Raw genomic sequence first — 14,657 nt, 5'->3', positions numbered from 1 at the left:
GGCAAAGCGCCTTTACCGAGGATTTGACTTCCAGCACATTAAAACTCCAGAGGCTCTCCCAGTTGATCTGCAGCATCTGGTCCCTAAAGGGATTTTCATCTTTGATTCTGCATGTATGAACGTAAAATTTAGGGATTGAAAGTGGACATGGAGTATGTTTTTGGATTTGTTTATTCAGCTTCACACTTCCAGCAGAGCCTTTCTAAGGGAGTAGCATTTATTTTAAAATCATATTTTACTTAGGATGTGACAGAGTTTAGTATTCTTCCATGTTATTTTAAAATGCAGTGGCTCCGAATGAGTTCAACCTATTTCAAGGTAAAATAGATGTCATCATTTACTCCCTTCTGAAAAGCCTTTCCTTTTGTTCTGCTAACCTTTGGTAGTCTCTGAAGTAATATTTATTGCAAGAAAATCAGTTGCAAAAAGTTTGGTTCTGGGTTATCCTGAAAATGTTAAATTAAATAATTTGTCGACTGTAGTCACAAAACAGCAATATGGAGGAAAGAGTGAGAACCACGTTATTCAGTACTTTGCACAAAATAAGACAGCTATGTTAATAAAATTAACAATATTAAACTGAATAATTCCCTCTCCTCTTTGTATATTTTTGCTTTAATTTAATTTAATTGCCTAAAGTTAGTTGCTTAAAGAGATGCAGCATGATGTTTGTGCACATTCTTATTGTTAAAGCGAAATTATTTTTAATTTGGAGAGGAGGGAAAACAGCCGCATCAGCAAGAGTAAATGCCAAAATATAAAAGTAACACATTCATCCTTACGGGTAATATAGTAGAACATTGGAAACTTGGAGGTTGCCAGACACATAGCTAACATTAGGGCTAATTTTGAAAATCTAGCGTGCAGTCAATTTTACTGATGCCTGGGGACATACAAGGTAGAAGCTGACAAGAGAACTAATTTTGTTTGGGTTATTTACTGCTATGCATCATCCGCGAGTTCCCGCCTGACACACAGCTATATGAAGGGGGATATTATCACACACTAAAAATTTATGTTGACATTCGATATTTGTTCAATATGTCAGCAGTATTACTTTCATAATCAAAAGAGTAAGAAAAAGAGAAAAGAAAAGCACTTTATGCTCATATAGATATATCTTTTTAATAACAGTCTATAAGGTTAATATAGTTTACCTTTGAGAGTATACAATGAAAACAAGCAGGGTTAGGAGGGGAAATGACAGAAAGCATCAACCCGAGCTGTTTGTTTGCCATTACCTAAGCGAGCCATGTCAGCTCTCTGGCCCGCGTCTGATAGCTATTTGTTGTACAGAGAGCACAGCATAAAAAAAATATCAAACTCTTAATACTATTGTGTGCCCATAACCATCTGTCACTGCTAGCCTGGAGATGAGAGGAAGATTACGAGGAATAAACACTGAGCCGCCGAGCATTGGTAAAGCCTTCGGGCAAAAAACTCTTGTGGGGACATCAAAGACATTCTAATTCCGAGGCAGTCAAGGATTACAGTGTGTAACCTGTGCTGACAACAGATAAATGACTGGCAATATTGTGCCAGAGCTGTTGGGTCCTGCATGGAGTACTGATGATGATGATGATGATGTTATCTTGCAGAATGGACTCTGCTGGGATAATTTTATGATAAAACACTTTTTTCAAATGCCACTGGGTCTAGGCAGACATTTACTAGCTACAGGGGTAGCAATCAGTTTCTTCAAAATTTACTGTTCTAAGCCCATTAGAGTTCCAACGCAGCAAGACTCTTCAATGAAAATCTAAAATGCCTATATTTTCTTTAGGAGAATTTATGCAAATATTGTGAGCTGAACTCCTACCCTTTACTGGTAGATGCTTTATCATCTGATTTATGTAAATTTGCTCATAAAAATACAGTTTATTTTTAATTGGTGAATATGAATTAGAAAATTAAGATTCTGGTTCAGCATTCATCAAACATCCCCAGCTACAAGCACACATTTATTTAGACCCCTGATCATATGGGTGGAAATCATATAATTGACCGGTCGATAGGAATTGTGTTCTGAAGGAAACTATGGTTTCTCCTAGACATGAACGGGGTTGTATTTCTGAATCAGTCCTCTTAGGCTGAGCCCCCCCTTATGTTTCACATGTTCTTATCAGTATTGAGAGCGACTTTAACCCCCTGCTTGTAGAGGGGGGAGTTTCTTTAGAGTAGCCCCGGGAAGCCCTCAGTCTCTTGCAATGATACCTTGGCCTTGTGTCTCTTTCAGAGGGAAGGTATTTGGGGACAGCAGAATGCATCCATGACGGTTTCCCCTATAAACATAAAGGAGAAATGAACGCTGGAGAGGGCAGTAGGGCTCTTAGACCCTGTCATTACCTTGTCTGACAAAACAAAAATAAAACCCTCCTTCTTATCATAAAAAATATGCCCATGAAATCATGCGGTTGCAGTAGCCAACTCTAAAAATGAAGTGATGCTGACCTCATTGTGTTAGTTCCACACTGGGATCATGAATGGTCTAAAATATAGTGTTAGCCTCTAACATATCTCATACTAAGTCAACCAAATGTAGAGCCTACTTGCTAGAATATGTATCAAAATCAAAAGTGACATTTTCTAGAAGATACATTCTGGCTTTAAATCTGTGTTAAAATGTCTGTGCATGAGAACAGGCCCTTAAATGCAATGCTTGCCCCTTCTCCTCATTCTTTCTGAATCTGAGCTTGTCAAGGATTATAGTGTGCAACCTCTGCTGACAGTAGATAAATAACTGACAGTGTTTTAGCAGAGTTGCTGGGTTCTCTGCAGAGTAATTTGTTTTCTTTTTTCTACTCAGTCTTTAATGTTTCGTTATAAACATCTATAGCAAGGCACAGTTAATAGAAGTGACTTACAGAGAGAGACCTGTAAAAAATAGACTGCAATTGGCAATGGTTATTTTTTTAACTATTTTCTTCCCAAATATTATACACATATTATAATATTATGCCAGGTTCCAACCCTTTTGTTCTCTTGAATATAATGGACACAAAAGACCCACCCCTGGAGGGACCAAGAAATAAAGACAAGTTTTAGAATACGTTGAAAGATCACTCTCTCCAGACTACTATTCTCACTCTTTGATCTCAAGACCTCGTCACTTAAAAATTGTTGGGACACCAAAGAGCTCTTGTTTGTTTGGATTATACCTATCAGTGCTTACTGCATTAGAAATTATAACTGAGGAAAAAGTTTTTAACTCTGCATTGAATTATTTAAAAATTGCAATTAAGAGCCCAATACATGTTAGCATAAATAATGTATTATGATGAAAAATAACTGTATTTTCCAAAATAAAAAGATGGATGAGAAGAGCTATGTTACTTTGCATTTTTGAAAATCTATTATGTCCAAGTAGAAGTGAACTGGATTCGTATATCTGCTTATGTATTTACTTTGTTTCAGTATGTTGTTTTGGTTGAAGTTTATGAAAAAAATAGAGCTTCACAAAGAGATGTAGCTGGGAAATAAGGACTGTTTTTATGACATATTCAGAAAACTGTAGATATTTGTCTTTGACACTATTTCAGAACTTGACAAGTAGGAGTTCCTTAAAGGTTAGGTGTAATGTATACACATCAGCGAATCTGAATCCACATCAGCGAATTCTCTATGCCCTGTGACTTGCAGTTTGAATGGATTTTGTGGCATCGTGCAGAGGTGATTTGGAAAATGTAGATTCATTGAATTATGTATATCTTCCAAATGTTGACATAATTCATTATTCCATTTTTAAAATTTATATTTATTAATATTGACACTGATCTCATAGGAGAAATTTTTCAGTATTGGGAGGCTGTCAAGCTAAGACTATAAATACAATTTTTCCAAAATTCTAATGTTCACTTAAAACCATAAACTTATCATTGCTAATATAAGTTTATTAACCATAAACTTATATTTTCGGTTGTTTTCCTTGAAGTAGCAAGCTCACCTGGTTCGTATTTGAGGAAATGTGTGCCAGATAGTCAAATCTGATTAACAGTGGTTTTTCTATCAGTTATTCTTTTGGAGTAAAATCAGTGTTTCATGAAGAAGCTAGTTTAGCTTATAATTCAAACAATCATATGAATACTTTTCCTCAAGACAGCCGTTGTCTTGAGGAATACTATACATGCAGTAGTATTGAGGAATACTATCCATGCAATAGTATTTTGTGTGTATTTCCCATTTTATGGTATAGAATATTAAAAGATGTTTATTGAAGGAGTGAAATCTACAAACCTAGTAATTTTTACTGCTTCTTCAAGGACATTAAGTGAAACAGACCTGTTTTTCTTTTTCTGTCTTTGCTCTCACTACAAGTGTAGGTAGTGAAGAACATGATTCCTGTTGGTTCAGTTTGGTGCCATTGCCTCAAATCATGCTAAGGCACCAGCAGTTTTACCCATCAGTGCATTTGCAGTGCTTTTTTGATAGTGATCAGGGAATAAGTCGACCCACTGAAAAAGACAAATTACATTTAAGGATCTTTATGAAAATAGTTTGACTTTGCAGGCAACTTAAACAGGTTTTGCATACTCTCAGGAATTCACAGTCTACCCTTTGAGAACTACTGTCTGATAGAACTGATAATAATATATTTAAAAATATGGCTGCCATCAGCCATTGGAATGGTCTAATTTTGAATTCTCATAAACCGAATTTTCTTACCCTGAATATTAACATATTAAAATTTTTGGCTCAGCACTTGACAGCAAACACATGTTTATTATATTAATATATAAGAAAACTCTCGTAGACCAAACAGAATTTGCCTCAATGTGGGCTAAGTAGTTTAGGAAGCCATAGAGATCTATGACATAATAAATTCTGTTCTAATCTTCAGCCTGTTTGAGTGGCCTACAGTAAGTATATTCTGCTTAAGCAGTGGTTCTCAGCCTTCCTAATGCCGTGGCCCTTGAATACAATTCCTGTGGGTCACGACCTACAGGTTGAGAACCACTGTACTTAAGAAAAATAAGGTAGGAGTAGGCCATGAGACATGTTAAGGAGTTTGAAATTATTAGAGTAGCTATAATTATAAGGTCTATCATGACCTGATCACTTGGGATGTGGAGAAATTGTCAAAGCCTCTTGTCTTGAAGTAGAATGACTTTTTATGAGCCGTATGGTATTTGCAGCATTTTTCATAAAATAATGATAAATCAACAATGTATGCAAAATTGATATTTAAGTGTATGAATTTGGGAATAAAAAAGACCAGTCATTGAGAAATAGAAACAGTTTTGGAACATAGGTAATCACTAAAGTAAAACATGTACCATAATATTGAAAGAATTTGACATACTGTATTTTTAGTACTTTTGGCAATTTCTAACTAAAAATAAGTGATTGATATAAAATGGAAAATTATGCTTTCTAGCTTGGTAGTAAAATAAGTTACTCTTTTTCATTCTTTGACTCTCTGAGGTTTAAAAATACAGCTTTGAAAACAAAATTGATGACTGCTCTCTGAAAGGATATGTTTTGAGTGATTGGATAATATGCTTCTCAGGCCAAAGTAAACTTATCTTGGTTTTCTCATTACTGGGATAACTTAGGAAAAGTTTGATAAGTAGGGCCATCTTAAATCTTTTAGGTTTTACTAGTCATTACCTTATCACAGAATACTTTTGGAGGTCACCCTAGGGGTGCCATGCCAGGATGTGAACAGAAAGGCAAAGTGCTAGTTTTTGGACACTAATCTTCTTTGTTCTATTCTAGTATTATAGCTATATCTCTTTTTCTAAGAGAAGAACGATCCTCACAGAATAATAGTTTTGCAAAGAGGGTCATGTGCTCTGGCCTTCTGCCTTTCAGCACACTCCAGTAAAGCTTCCTCTGACCTGTCAGAATCCATCTTATTTGTTCCAATCTCTAAAAAAGATGATTCCATAGGTGCTTTTCAGTAACACTGTCTGTTTTCATATTTCCATTGCATAATCTTTAATGTAAGGAATATCTGCTCTATAGCTAAGTCTCAGATTTACTAGGAATAATAGCCAATAATTCCTAGAAAAGTTATCATCTAACCAGTTCTGTGTTTATCCATCAATTGGATAGTCAAAGCTCCATGAATCAGACTCTAATTGTTGGTAGTCGTTCTCAATTGGATGACAAGTTTTTTTGCCTAGTGTTTTTCACGTGAGTTGTGTTTGCCAGTGGGTTGGTTTGGTTTTGTCTTTAAAGAATTTAAAATGAACTTTGGCTTTTAAAAAACAAAAAGCTCTCTAAAATTTTTTACTAGAATCTTTAAAAGAAATGAAATCAAATATCTGGGTAAAATTACTATGTGCTGTATCACTTAATAATTTTGTCTTCTAATGTGGCACTATTAGGTGAATCGATGGGAATCTAGTCCAGCGTTTTAAATAAGTAGTAGGATAACACATACTAGGAAATTCATGTCCAAAATAACAGCCTTACCAAAATCCCATTTATAATTTCCAAAATTCCATGTACATGTCTCTTGCTATTTTCTAAACCATTGAACAAATGAAGAAAGTAAATACAGATTCAGCATTTAGTTTCTCATTGCTTCTTGGGTTTCTAACTTTCTAACACACTATGTCAGCATAAAGAACTATCATACCTGTAGTTATTATTATCTTGGTATTGTTATCTCTAGAATATCATAAACTAAAGCCCTTGTTACCCTTTCTCACCTAAACTGGTTTAAAAGTTGGCTAAACTTGACTTATTTTGTGAATATACTAGTTGTTGAGAAAGGTGCTGTTTGATTATGGTATGATTATGACAGTCATTTTCAACTGCCCAAGACCCATGTCCGTCTGCCCTTGTGTCATCACTCTTTTCATCAGTTTCTTATAGCAGACTTTACTTAACATCACAGGTCAGAGGTAGGTGAGTTGGGAAGTAGAAAGAGAGGTAGTACAGATGGATGGATGGATGGACGGATGGACGGACAGATGGATAGATGGGTAGATGGGGGTTGGGGGCGTGGGTGGGAGGGTAGGCAAATCATCTATTTCTTTTTACACTGTTTATGTCATGTATTTGAGTATGTGTATGTTTAAATACATTTCTCCTTTCCAGTTACTAAGCACTTCTCCACACCATCCCAGTTGACCTTAACCTCTCTTTAATTAGTTCACTCTTTCCTCCCTTTTTCAGTGCTAATATCCCTCTTGCTGCTCTAAATGTATGGTGTTTTTTCCATAATAGTAGCTACCATAACATTTCTTTAGTGATGCCCTGAAATCCTTTGCCTTCCACAGACATCTTCCCTGATTTAAATTCCAGTGATGTGTGAATCCCTCGGACTATGAATTTCTGTGCACCCAGGGCCCTGTGCAGTCCAGTGCACACGAGAACACACAACAGAACCTCACACTCTCCACAGGCCTCCAAGTCCTACTCATTCCATGTTTTAAATGGTGTCATTTGTTTTAGGTCCTAAAGTCCTCCAGGATAGAGACAGAAACTTTCTTTTGTTTAGGGGAATTTTTTTCAACTGCCTCTAGACAGAGTACCTAGTATATAAGGGTACTTTTTTGATATTGCCTAATGTTGATGATGATGGATTATAGGATGACTATTTGTTGATTGACTATCACCTGCTCAGTAAGTTTAATCAAAGATAAGTATTCTCTTCCTGGGAAAGATGACAATGAAAACACAGAGAAATTCAATTTACCAAACGACAGGTGGAGGTGGTCATGTCTTCAGCCATGCTTTTACAAAGCCTATGTTTTTTTATTTGTTTTTTATGAAACACCTTTATAGAAATTGTAAATCCCAATCCTTCAGTAGTTTTGTTAAAATAATTATTTTAACAGAAGAGTAGTAGTATTTGAAAAGAAAAGCTCAAACTGATTAAAACCAAAATAATTTCTAAGTTATCATTGAAAAACAAATCCAGAAGGGAAGATCCCTGCAGATTATTTTTTTCTCCTACCCCTCAACCATAATCCAGATGTTAAATCATTTTAAAACAATCCATTGAAATCACCTTTTAAACTCTCATTTAAAATCCCAAGTGAATAAGATCCTATGGCTCTCCTAGGCTACCCAGACTAAGGTTAAGTGATCCTATTCTTTTTATTTTTTCACTCAATCACACCCAAGATTTCCAAGGTAAAATAGCAATAACTATTATAAATTATGTAAGGGTATTTTTCCCCCTTGTATCATCTTTATTGGTTATGCAACTAATTAGCCATTGCAGTGCTGTTCGTGCTAGCATCATTTGTTGGTTAAACAAAAGAAGGGAAAAATTCAGAAACACAAAGAGGTAAAATGTTTGAGATTTGTTCTTACTCAGACATACACTCATAGTGCATATCTCCTGTTGAGGGAAATAATTTCTCATGATCTTACTCAAAAGCATTTCTCTCTTTGCTGTCCTTTTTATTAATTTAGATATGTTTCTAAGATGAGAAATGATGTTACTTCTAATTATGGTTACATGTAGTTAATTTCCTTCTTTTTTTCCTAAGCTTGGTGTGAAAGGCAGTTTCCTCCAAAAGAGGCGGGGGGAGCTGGTTACTGGGAGGGAGAATACTGATAGAGCTGATCTTCCTGTTGCCTTAGCAACAGATTTATTTATTAGTGGTTGAAATGACATGAGTTAATATACCGCATACCTGCTGATCGGCAAACTCCCCTATTTCAGCAGAGTTGACAATTAAGTCCTGGACAGCTACAGCCAGGGGTTAATGTTCCTCATTAGGAGAACTAGGTCGTTACTGGGAAATCAAGGCACTTAAGGCAGCATGGGTAAAATACAAAATTCAGCATCTAGATGAGTGAGGCTTTTTTATGTTAATTAACCTTATTTTCCTAGGTTTAAAAAAATCTTCTATGCACATGACGGTGGATCAATTAATTGAAAAAAGAGCTAGTTTACTTTACTCTCTGAGTTGTCTTCATTTCCTTTGCAAGGATTTCATTATTTTATGGAAAATTCTTATGTCTATATGATGAGTAAAAAGGGTATTAAAATTAAGAAGGGAATCATCATGGAAATCAGCTTTACCACAAGGGAATGAGCAAATAAAAGCCTTGGAAATGAAAATAAATAAGCTTTGCTAATACCTCACCTAAGGAGCAGCATATAAGCCCATCAGAGCTGAGAGACATTTAGAGGTACTTCTTTGCTTCTTTATTAAGCAGTTACATAGTTATTTGACCTTCAGAAACTGAAACTTTGGAAAAGTGATTCCAAGTGGTTTGTCAACATTCTGCTTTCGGAAAGCCCTGTAACAGTTTAACAAACAATACTTTCCAGCTCATAATTGGCTTTTTAAAATACCAATAAAATTAGATACATTAGTTGAAAGTTTTTATTAAAATGTCTGAGTGGGTGTTTTTTTCACTTGATAAGTTCATAAATAATGTATCAAGCCCCTTCTGAAAGCTTTGTTTTCTTATTTCTTTAAAGAGCCTTTATGTTGAAAGGGGGATATTTACAGAGTAGAAAAAGATTTATTACCCAGAATCCTATTTTATCTTCATTACTGTACTGCCGTCATTGAAATCACTTCTTACCAGTTTTTTCACTTCTGGTAACTTCCTCTTTGTACATAGACAAAAACCAAAAGGTGCACTTGTCATCTTCATCCCCTGCAATACTATGTGTCTTCAGCCGAAAGACTGAAATCACTAAAATCCTCCTCCCTCCACCCACATGTTATAGACCATCCTTATTAGTGTAAAATTAATTGGTGGCGTCCCAGAGACTTAGTGAATAACTCTTGTTGTCATTTCTTTCCTCACCAAAATGAATGTGCAACTTTCCTTTACTCTTCAGTAGCTCTTGGTGATTCAGTGTATGTATTTTCAAGCCCCCAAATCATCTCCTGCTGTGGAAGTGAAAGCAGGCCCTGAGATACTGCTTTGGAAAATTGCTCTCTGGTAGACCTCTGTTAGTATCAGGTCGTAGCTGCTGCCACTTCCCCTCAGACTTAGCATAAGATGACTGTTTTAGGTGGCAACTCTCAAGGCTCTTTCCTTCAGGAAGAAATTTCCCCTCTGAAATTAGACATGATCTTTACACAACTGCCCTTCTTTACCTACCACAGTCAAGCCTTGGTTTTAACAAGAACACTTTTAAAGGAGAAATTGTTGCCCCAATTTCAAAATAACTACCCCAGAGCCAGAGTTCTAGAATGAGGAAGTATGGAAGAAACAACTGTTTGCCAAAATTTCCTTCTTTTTCCTGGGAAAACAATTGGACCATAGTCCAGCCTCTATTGCCATTTATTTGGGGTGGCCACGTGACTGGCTTTTAGCCAATAAATGTAATAGAAGAGGTGATGTGGGCCACTTCTAGGCTTTTCCATGAAAATGTCTCACATTCTTTCTTTTCTTCTTCTGTCTGGGCAAACATAGAAGGCACTTGTGAAGATGACAGTGCCTTCTTTTGAATGGACCCTATGGAAGAGGACTGCCCTTTCCAAACTATTCACCTGCCTAGTACTCTTGCACGAGCCTTAGAGGTTTTTGTATCTGATCCATTTAATGCATTGAGCCTACTTTAATGAATGCAGAAAGCTACTGCAATAATCCTGACAAGTATACTGCTGGTTTCACTGAGACAGTTGCAAAGAAGATCATAAAAAGTTTTCAGAATAAATATTTTGAAGTTTGGGGCCCAAGTAATTAGATAAATAAAGGTGTTATTTACAGAAATGGGGAATAGTTGAGGAGAAAAAGGTTTAAAAAGTTTCCATTTGGAGATGTTAAGTTAGAGATTGATCTTTTTTAAATTTTTTTTTTATTAAATCATAGCTGTGTACATTAATACTATCATGGGGTACAGTGTGGTGTTTTCATATACAATTTGAAATATTTTCATCAAACTGGTTAACACAGCCTTCATGTCATTTTCTTAGTTATTGGGTTATGACATTTATATTCTACATTTAGAAAAATTCACATGTACCCTCATAAGATGAACCATAGGCGTGATCCCACCAATCACCCTCCCTCCACGCATCGAGATTGATCTTTTAGACATCAAGTGGAGATACAAGTCTGTTATTAAGATGAGCAGTCAGGACTAAGATAGAAATTTAGGGATTATCAGTATGATTATTTTTCAATTCTTTGAAAATATTTTTAAAATATATTTTTAAGCTTCCTGATTTTAAACATTAAATTTATACTATTAGATGCCACAGTGATAGCCCAGTAATATTTACAACATTGAGGGTCTCATCTCTATGTAAAGTCCTGGCTGACACAGTTACCAACCTTGTGCCTTCAGATAACTTACCTACTCTTTAACTTCAGTTTTCTTCTTTATAATATGGGGATAATGTCAACTACGTCATGGGATTGTTTTCAGGATTAAAGATGATATATGTAATTGCCTTAGCAGAGTTCTTAGCACAGAATAAGCACTTGATAAAATATTAGCCATTCTTAGTAGTAAATAACATAGGGGACTTCATTAACTCACATAAGACTATCACTTTTGCCTACGATTTCTTATTGGTTAAAATCAATTTTTTCTTCACTCTCCTAGAAAAAGAAAAGAAAAGAAATAGCTAAATAAAGTCATCTTTTTTCATCTTCATTTTCAGCCTACCCAAAACAAGTACATACTGTACAGAAAAATGGAATTAAGCTGCAAACACTTCTAAGGAGCAGCATCTGCCTTGTAAATGAAGTCTATAAAAGGCTACCAAATGTCCCTTCACATTTTTATGATTGTTAGTTAGAGTATTACTAAACCTGGATGAAAATTTTTTTGAAGCTCTTACATCAAGCACCCACACTGTAAATATCACAAATTATTTCCGTTTTTAACAAGATGGCTTCCATGAGCTTTTGCTTTAGAACGGCAATGCCGTTTTAGCAGGAGTTACATGTCACATTTTTAAGCACATTACTGTTCCTAAAAAAGCCAGCTTTAATTATGTGTAATATATCTATATCAAAAAATTCACCTATTTTAAAAATATAACCCACCAATTTTTAGCAAATTTATAGCACCACACAACCACCCTAATCCAGTGTTACAGCATTTTCATCCTCCCAGAAAGAACACTGTGCTCTCCTGGTCAATCTCTGTTTTCACTCCTTTCCCGGGAAACCACTTCTCTGCTACTTCTCACTCTAGACTGCCTTTTCTGAACGTTGCATATATATTGATTCATATGAGATATGGTCTTCACACCTGGTTTCTTTCATGTAGGGAGTTGTTGTTGAGGGTCATCCATGGTATAGCATGTTACCGGCGGCCCTTTCCTTTCTAATGCGGCACCATTCTCTACTGTAACACACTTTGTGTATTCATTTATCAAATGGTGGACATTCAAATAGTTTTCTCTTTTGTGGCTATATGAAAAATGCTTTTGTGAACATTTGTATAAAGGTCTTTTTGTGGACATGTGTTTTCTTTTTAGGCCAATAGATAACTAGCAGTGGAATTGCTGGGATGTCTAATAAACTTAAATATTTAAGAAATAACCAGGTCACTTTTAAGGGCAACACCTAGTAATTTTTCCTTCTTTCATTTTACTCATTCATTTAGAAGTGTTTATTGAGCTCCTTCTCAAAAGAGGCACTGTGGTAAGTACTAGAGATAGTCAACTCTTGATTATCCACCATCATCAGTACAAAATGTAGTCTGGATGTCTAAACTCTCCTTGTTATTCATAACATAGCATTCTTTTAAGTGTCTTTAGCAAAAGCGTCTATTGTCTTAATGGGCCTGTTATCCCAAACATCACATACTGAATGGTTGTATGATAAGTAGTTACTGAGAATAAAAATATATAAAAGATATAATCTTTAGGAGACCACAATCCAGGAAGTGTATAGGTCTCAATATGTTTCCAATGTCCTTGCCATTTGCTAAAATAAAAGAAGCTTAAATTCAAACTTTTGTTTTTCCCCCATTATTTATGAATGGTACATTTATTCCCTTGCACTTAGCTCCAGATTATCAGTTCTGTGTCAAGTCCCCCAGTGCCTCCCTCTTATAAGGATACATGCGATTGCATTTAAGGGCAAATAGGACATATAGGTAGTAAATTAAACACTGATGATGCAATGGTGAGGAAGAATTCTCCCACAGTGTGCACAGTCTCTTCCCATTTGGAACATACAATAAACATTAAGCAAATAAAATTTGCCTGAGGTAAATGTTACAAGGAAAATGGAAAGAAAGAATGAAGACTTTTTTTGTATATACACTTCACTTTTATTATAAATGCTGTAAGCAATATAGTACAAAAAAGTTCAAACAAGGAAATTTTAAAACTCACTGCAGAAATGTACCACACATTAACAGTCATCTTTTTTTTTTTCTTGATACAGAGTCTCACTTGCCACCCTCACTAGAGTGTTGTGACATCATAGCTCACAGCAATGTAAACTCTTGGGCTCAAGCTGGGACTGTGGGTGCCCACCACAACACTCAGCTATTTTTAGAGATGGGTCTCACTCTTGGTCAGGCTGATCTTGAACTCCTGAGCCCCCAAAATCTACTGGACTCAGCCTCCCAGAGCGCTAGACTATAGGTATGAGCCACCACACCCAACCTAACAATTCTCATTGTTGATAAATAATTACCATTTTTCATTCCATACTTCTAGTTGAAACTTTAAAACTGTTTTGATTTTTAAGTAGTTACCCTAGTGATCTTAATGTGCAAAGTTACCCATATGTCTGCCTCCTTCTTTGCTTATTTTTCACACCTTAGACCTGTTCTTCTGCCTGATGAACATTCTTAAGAATTGCTTTCAGTGAGGGACTGTTGGTAGCAAATTTACCTGAAAATATCTTTCATTTCTCAGTTGTTCTTTAGGATAATTATGCTGAGTTTATAATTCTCATTTGGGACTACATTCTCTTAGCTTTATTTTGTTATTGAAATTCTTTTCTTTTTTTTTAAATTTCAAATTAATATGAGGGTACACATTTTTAAGTTCTATTGTTTTTGATTTGAAGGTAAAGTTCAAGTTGTGGTTGAGCCTTTGCCCCAGGGTACATGCTGAACACTCACATTGTGCACTTTGAAATCCTGCCAGTCATCCTCCCTCAACTTCCCTCCCTCTTTCTCCTCTCCTCTCCCCCTTGCTGGACTATCTTTGTGTTTTATCTGAGAAGTTATTTAATGAGGCTTTGCTCTCTAGCTCCTTTAAAGATCTTACCTTTGTCTTTGGTGTTCTTCATCTTCATTATGATATGTCTAGAAATTGATGTCTTTTTTTAATCTTACCTGGAATTTGTCAGACTTATTAAATCTTTGAGTTGATGTCTTATCAGTCCTGGAAAATATTCATCATTATATCATCAGGTATTGCCTCTGATTCATTCTCTTCTTTTAGAATTTCATATATTGATCTTTTTCATCATCTCATATTTCTTAACCTTTCATTCATATATTATGTGTATTTTTACTTTGTATTTTGGATCTTGGATAATTTCTTCAGGTTACTCTTTGAGTTTACTGATTCTCTCTTAAGCTCTGTCTAATCACTTTCAATGCATCCTTTTACTTTTTATTTCATTATATTTTTCATTTCTCAAATTTCTTTTTGTTACTTTTTCAGAGCTATTTAGTCATTGTGAATAGTCCTTTGCTCTTTATATATTTAGCCTCTTATTTCCTTAAACACTTTGAGCATACTACTTTTAGATATGTTTAATAATTTCAGTCTCTGAAAGCTTTGTAGGACTGCTGTCTTTTT

At 35.5% G+C, this 14,657-nt stretch overlaps 1 protein-coding gene across 1 annotated transcript in view; it reads left to right on the top strand.

The window, feature by feature from the left end:
• GTDC1 (glycosyltransferase like domain containing 1) overlaps positions 1-14,657 on the top strand; it is a 260,937-nt gene that overhangs the window by 201,046 nt on the left and 45,234 nt on the right.

Source organism: Otolemur garnettii, unplaced genomic scaffold (genome assembly GCF_000181295.1).
Source record: "Otolemur garnettii isolate 467f Iridium unplaced genomic scaffold, OtoGar3 scaffold00064, whole genome shotgun sequence".
Lineage (NCBI taxonomy): Eukaryota > Metazoa > Chordata > Mammalia > Primates > Galagidae > Otolemur > Otolemur garnettii.
This window is presented reverse-complemented; position numbering and strand designations above follow the sequence as displayed.